At 36.0% G+C, this 7,387-nt stretch overlaps 1 long non-coding RNA gene across 1 annotated transcript; it reads right to left on the bottom strand.

Moving 5' to 3' along the window:
- Positions 1-3,700: 3,700 nt before the first annotated feature.
- On the bottom strand, positions 3,701-4,076 carry LOC137573009 (uncharacterized). Its single transcript, XR_011031770.1, has 3 exons — positions 4,044-4,076; positions 3,962-3,982; positions 3,701-3,897 (listed from the first exon to the last, which is right to left on the bottom strand). It is a non-coding gene; the product is annotated as an uncharacterized lncRNA (long non-coding RNA).
- Between the last annotated feature and the right edge of the window lie 3,311 nt (positions 4,077-7,387).

Genomic DNA, 7,387 nt, shown 5'->3' with positions numbered 1-7,387 from the left:
CCAGCTCTACTCAGGGGGTAATTCGGGTGTATCGGGAAAGGAGAGTATAATAAGTAGGATAATTAGATGTAAGTTAGGGATAAAAAAAAAAAAAGATGCGGAACGGGCCAAAAGGAAAAAAAAAGAATCAATGAAAAGATGCCCTAATCCGCCAACATTTAACGAAAAGATACTCAGTAATCGCCAACATTAGAAGATGCCAAATGGCCAATAAAAGATGCGAGCTGAGTCCCAAAGAAAAAAACACAAAACAAGCAAAACACATGCCAAAACCAAAGAAAAACACAAAACAAGCAAAACACATGCAAAAAAAAAGCAAAGAAAAAAAAAAGCACACAAAACAAGCAAAACACATGCCAAACCTACAAAGGCAAACATAAAAAATGCACAAATACGAAAATGAAAAATTCACATACAGAAAACAAACACAAGGTACTATGTACAGGGGAGGGCAAATCCCTCCCGAAGAAGGGGGGAAGGTGAGGAACATTATATAGACAAGAATAATGTCGAAATACGATAAGTTCTGTCATATAAGAGCCGATGAAAGAGGCCGGTCGAACATGGCCGATCGAACCCCACGCAACCGCTGGCGATTTCGTACAAGCGGGAAGATGCGTGGGAGGCATAATGAATATTAGTGGCTGTATAAGAGTAAATGAAACCGGGCTTGAGGGCATAATTGCATGCAAAAAGGGGGCATTGGCCTCATTAGATAAATTAAGAGCATGGAGAGGCAAATATAAATGCATACATTAGCGTACATACACCAGAGCCCGGCACTCATATCCCCCGGGGGACGAACACGTTCGGCACCTTGATGCGTGTAACCGAACGGCTGCCGAAGTCCTCACACAAAAATCTCAAGAGCATGAGGGTGGATTTAGTTTTCCTCAGCATTTCGACGCAAGCAGGTCTATGTCGCTTTGTTGAGAGATGACACATGAAAAAATTGATCGCTACTTTGTTTTTCTATCTTTCTCTTGCATCAGTTTAGCTGCTGTACTCGTTTTCTTGATTTGAGGCAAAATTTTGTCAACTTTCATTTTGCGCAGTGTAAAGCAACACACGCAGCCAAGCAAGTGCACACATACAACTACATTTTTCTAGCGCTCGAGCGAGATCTCTTTGTGCCGGGCCCTGACATACACGCACGTCACACGTACACTATGCGTGAGTGACAGCAAGGGAGAATACCGGTGGCCAATGGGTCGCGCTATGCCTACGTCACGCTCATGAGGGCGAAAGCAGTTAGATTGCGAGCACCAAAAGAATTTCGTGAGCGAGAGAAAACAAAAGTGAGGGCCAAGCAAGCCCGAAAGACGGGTGCGGGGGACGCTTGGTACCGAAACGAAACCAAGTGATGGCTATGCTTGTGAATCGGTGAGTAGGGGGAAAGCATAGATGCAAGAAGCAATAATGGTTTGTGGATTTGTGAGGGGAATATGCAAGCCGAAGGGGGAGGGATGAGCCATGGGGAAGCCCTCTATCTAATAGATACGAGATGCGTATGAAAGTGTTTTGCGTGGGGAATTAAACAATGTAATATATTAAATTAATCAGGCTAATTATATTTAAACGATAATTAAGTTAATACAATTAGTATATATTATAATATTGAGCAAATATGGGTAAAAATTGGGTATGACGAGTGGATCAAAGGGAGCGACGGGCGACGGCAGCGCTGGCAGAGAAAGCAGAGAGAGTCAACGGGATACGAAGGGCGGCCAATAGAAAGGCGACGCCAATGCGAGAAAGTGATGGAAGCACGTAGATGCAAGGGAGCCAGACAAGGACAAGGGAATAAATGGGCGCTCAGCCACAAAGAAAGTGGACATATGCGCAAAGGATTTACGGGACTTTCACCACGCATAGCAACAAGTGGATGCGTGGGTGAAAGCAGAGGGCCGATGGAAATGTACCAGCTGTATAGCGGTACTACACCAATATATTCCTGAGGCCGTGGGAACTGCCTATATAAAGGCAACGCCCATCAAGCAAGTCATCAAGTCGTGATCAAGTAACAGTAATTAAGGCCTTACGAGTAACCTTAAGAAACTTATCAAGGAAACACAAGGAGCAACAGAAAAACTAAGAACTATACAGGCCTTACGAGTAACCTGTACAGTTTCATTCGATAGTAACAAGTCCTTAAATAAGGATAACAAACACCGTACCCAAGCTAGAGTAAATTGGAGAGAAGCCAAGCAATCTCCAGGAGTATCCAAAGTCAGTGGTAGGCACGAGCATATATATCCTACTGCCGAAATTCCAGGATCTATATATCCTGACGAGTACCAATTTCTGAGGAACATCCTGCTTCGTGATAATAGCTACGGGATTCGTCCCAAAGCCTTAAAGCAAAAGCATTCTCAACGAACTTAGCGAAAAGGGTGCAGAGGTGTGTAGCGCAAATCAAGCACACTATACAGATCGAGACAGTAACCAGCAACGGCTACAGAAGCAAGAGGAAGACAGGAAAGGACGACGAGGGATTCGAAGTGGCTCACCAACGCTGTCCAAGCCCAGAACTACCATCGAGAAACCGTCATATCCAACCGAGTCCACTAACGATTTGAATAAACATACAATTAAACATTAGCAACTGAAATCAAACGTGTTTTAATTTTTACCGGGGCACAAAATAAATTTGTTGTGCCGAACCTAGCCCAAGAGATATTGTAAATATCCCAAAGGACGAAAAAGGATCGTTACAGGACTTTTTTTCATGCGCTTCAGAGGACGTTCCATCGGCAATTACATTGAATGTCGATAGTGTTGTCCATACAAAAATAAAATACAAAATACAAAATTTTCTTTTAATTTAATTTATACATTTATTAAATTTTTATTTAACAGCAATATTTTAAAAATGTAATTTATTATATTATATTTATTTATTATTTATTTTCAACTAATTTGATTTAATTACAATATGCTGTTGATCCAGACAGACATACGGACAGAAGGATTCGATCTCGTCTTGTCATGCTGATCAAGAATATATATACTTTATATGGTCGGAAACGTCTCCTTCTGTGCGTTACAAACATCTGATCAATTTTATAATACCCTCTGCAAGGGTATAATTAAGATGAAATTACTTATACTTAAAATAACTTATAAATTATTAAAAAGTGGCATTAGAATTAACAATAAACATAAACAATAATTTATGTCTCTTCTAATGCCTTCGTACGGCGATTCTTCATTTTGTTTACAGGGTTTTTGGCGCAGCCGATGGCATTTCGGAGCACCTTCTCCGCCGGCTGCCCTCCTTCAGACATCTGAATGGCTTCTGAAAGGAGAAATATACATATATTTATAGATATATAAAAATTAAAATACGAAAAGTTGTATTTTTTACCTAGTAAGCAGCTTAACACCTGGGGATAAGCTCTAAGGCTTAGCTTCCCATTTTTCCCATCTACGTTATGTGAGTCAAGCAGGTCATTCGTTTGATCTGCGAACAAAGAAGAAAATAAAATTGATACAAAAAATTATTATATGTTAATATATGTGGCTTCTAAGTTATTAGAAATACCTTTAGGGAATCCGTGAATAACACTACTTCTAAATAGAAATTGATTGATATTTACACGGATTCGCTAAAGGTATTTCTAATAACTTAGAGAGGCTAAAAAGAATACATATGAATGTACATAACATTTTTAGAGTCCGTCGTTATCTTATGCTCCATCTTTACTAAGTCCTCCACAGACTCCAAGGGGAATAAAGAGGAGTTGTCGTCTGGCTTGTCGCTCACCATCCGCATTAACTGTTTTGTTAAGGCAGCTTGTGTCGCCAAAGCATCATGAGATGGCTCCTCATCTCATTCATTTTCTTCCCGAAATTGGCCTCCATTTGCTCCATCCTTTTTTAGCAGATCGGCGTTGCCTGAAATAAATTTTAAATGAAATTTTACAACTTCAACATTTGGGTATTTCATTGAAATACTTACTCTGTTGACCAACGATGCTTTCTGAAATATATTCAAAGAAAATGTATTAGAATTATTTTTAAAAAGTCATTGTAATACTTACTCGATGCTGGTGCGCCGACGCATTAGGTATGCCCGATTCATAATGGAAATATGCCTACGGACTAAACACCTCCATTGAAAATGGAACCTACTAAAAATGCAAAAATGGAACTAACACTAAACTATCCTTGTAAGGCATTGCAACCGCTTTAGTTACGAAATCGGAAACTTTAAACATTTCTACAGATCGAGCCATTTCTAATTCTGCTAAATAAATTCCTACACTACATGAAACTATGGGCTCGTTATAAAAGCTACTAAGCTGTTAAGAAACCTCCTACCTAAAATATATATTTCTCCTAACTCTTCCTCAAATGAAACTATCTGAATTGGGATGCTTTCTCCAACATAACAAAAATTATCTGGCCTACTATTGGTAAGAGTGCATCCCTTTATTTTGAGGACATTTCTAACAAATTCTGTTTCTTCCTCCCTCCCTACATCGAAACTATCTTCTACAATTTTCCTATATACTTGTTGTAAAATTTGTGTAGGCTTTCGGACAAATCTTTTCACAGTTTGCAAATAATTTTCAAACGAATAAGAAGACCCTGAAATCGGATCTCCGATTTGATTCACAGTCTCTTTTATGTGTATTAACCCATGAACATTGTAGAAAACACTGTTTTCCCCAAACACAAGAGGAAAATTCTCAACAAACAAGTTTAACATTCGTTGAGAAGTTTCCACATTAGAGTCTCTTTGTGTTTGGGAGCATAGCAATCTGTAAGCACAGTGCAGCAATAAAAATTCGTAATACTGGTCATCATTCATTGTATCTTTAAGAGCTACAATCCCAGTATACAACAAAAACTGCCTGTACTCAGTTGCTTTCCAATTAGGAAGCTCTAACAATGTCCTTGGCTTCCTTGCAAACTCATTAGGAATGTACTTCCGCATCGACATTAATATATCGGAAATGTTTTCTTTCTTCACTTTTGGAATTTTAGTAATAATTTTATTACTATTAACTCTACTCAAAAATTTGCGCATGACACCCAATTCAACAAGATGCATGCAATCCAGAGGAACTTGAGTTATCATAAGTACTCCAAGTTTTTCAAAAGCAGACTGACAATGAAGGTATTCCACTTTATGGTGGCAAGGGTACTTTCTATTGTGAAAGCTTGCATCAGTTATTAATTCAGCACTGCGAGTGCTAAATGTTAACACCGAGTCAACTTTTCGAGCCACCTGAATGCATTTGCTACAACCGTGACTGGAAGTATGACCAGGCACGCCAGTAACAAATGCTCTTGCAGGAGCGTCGCACACAATAGCCCTAAGTTCTAAGTGAACCTTTTTTGTGCAATGGTGAGGCCATTTTCAATAATTTCGGACAACTCTGTTGTGAATTTGGACAAAAATTCTTCGCAAACTAATGGCTTATTGTGACCCATAAATACGCCTATCCAAAATACAGGGCATTTAATAACGTTATTTACTCGAATAAGAATGGGCCATAATTGAGCACGCGAACTGTTAAATAACGGAAGTCCGTCAATATTAATGTCGATGCTTAATACATCGGGAAGACTAGGTAAAACGCAAAAGTTCACTCATTTGCTGCGATAAGCCGATATGTAAATAGGAGCCACCCCCCTATTTCACTGATATCAGGCTTTTCGGAGCAATTGAACTTATAGAAGGGCTTTATGTTCAAGTTATGTGAATTTAAAATATGCACTAAATCAATAGCACAGCTCCGTTTTGGTTTATGTTTTAAATACCAATTTCTCAATTTTGTATTTAAATCATCACAAACGTTGGCCTGTGCTTCTTGACTACCTATCATTTCTTCTAAATGGACTACAACGTCTTCATCAATTGACATATCGGTGAAGTCGCCATTGTCCCTACTTTTTTCTACACTTTCTACTCCTAAAGACTCATTGTTTCTATTCAAAGCGTCCCTTTCACGCTTTACTAATCTACGCATTTGTCTACTGCTCAACATTTTGTCTAACGTAAAAAAAGCTGCAAAAAATGGTAATGTACTATTAGATAAGTAAATAAATACATTTTTAAATTTTTTTTTTTTTTTTTTTTTACTTCAATGAAAATTATTATTGTTGAGTTATATGAAAATAGAAAAATGGAAAAAATATATAAATAATTTTATAACAAATGCACACATTTCTAAAATCTTAAAAAACAAATTTAAGATTTTCTAATGCCCTTTATTTTTGAATTAAATCACATAAAAAAAAGAAGCAAAACATATTAATAATTTAAAATTATTAAATCATAGCTGAATTTTCACAGATTGTATACTTTGTTAAATTTATTAAATAATAATATTCAATAATAATGAATATCATTGAAGTAAAACGAAAAAAATCGGAAATGTCAAAATCTTTGCGGAAATTTATAAATTGTGCAAAAACGAATATTTCTATTTATTTATTTCTTGGTCTATTATTATAAGTGAGTGTTTTTTTTATTATTAATATATTTTTATTATTTTATTGCAAAATGTTAAGTGATATAGTAAGAACTTGAAAGGGTATACAAACTTCTACATGGCAAAAGTTATAATTTTCAAAAAATTTTCTTTTCTCGGGTGTGTAAAAAAAAAACACGAACATAATTTAGAATAAATTGTTCTATCAAGTAATGTGAAAAATAAATTTTAATTTATTATTCACATTTATTTGGCATGGTGTATCGAACGCGATTATTAAGCTAATGTACACGAATTTTTTTCACTTTTGCTTTCTACTTTTTGGTGTCCACTTTTTCTTATTGCTTGTTAAATGCAATATTGAATCGTTTATTTTTCATAAGAAACCCACTTTTAATAACAATAACAATTAACACACAATATAAGTGTTGTTATAATAAGTATACAAAAAATCTCAAAGGAAAAAAAAATAGTTTGCAACTTAAAAAAAACATATTTCAAATGAAAGCAAAAGCGAAAAAAATGTATGTCAAAAAAATGTATGTATGTTGTAACTTCTATTTTTAAAATTTACTTAACTTGAATTATTTTAAAATGCATGCAAACTTACCTTTATAAATTTTTAATAATTTAAATATTTTCACTGGTATCTTTCACACTAAAATCTTTGACAACTGTCTTGTACGCAAATTTAAATCAAATTCAAAGAGAAACGAAAATTACAAAGCGACGCGTGCCGAAATGGTAAATGAAAACAACAATGCAATGTCCCGTTTGAACTTTGTTCTTTTTTGTCTTCCTTTTTGTGGCGTGCCGAAAATACAGAGTATGCTTGGCCATAACCGACGATGCATGTAAAATTATGTGAAATTTACATATGTATGTTTCACATCAAAAAAACATGCTTATTTAATGATCAATTTATGTATAAGTAACAAGTT

This window comes from Drosophila tropicalis, unplaced genomic scaffold, assembly GCF_018151085.1.
Source record: "Drosophila tropicalis isolate 14030-0801.00 unplaced genomic scaffold, ASM1815108v1 contig_108, whole genome shotgun sequence".
Lineage (NCBI taxonomy): Eukaryota > Metazoa > Arthropoda > Insecta > Diptera > Drosophilidae > Drosophila > Drosophila tropicalis.
Note: the sequence above shows the minus strand (reverse complement) of the source record. Positions and strands in the feature narration are given on the sequence as shown.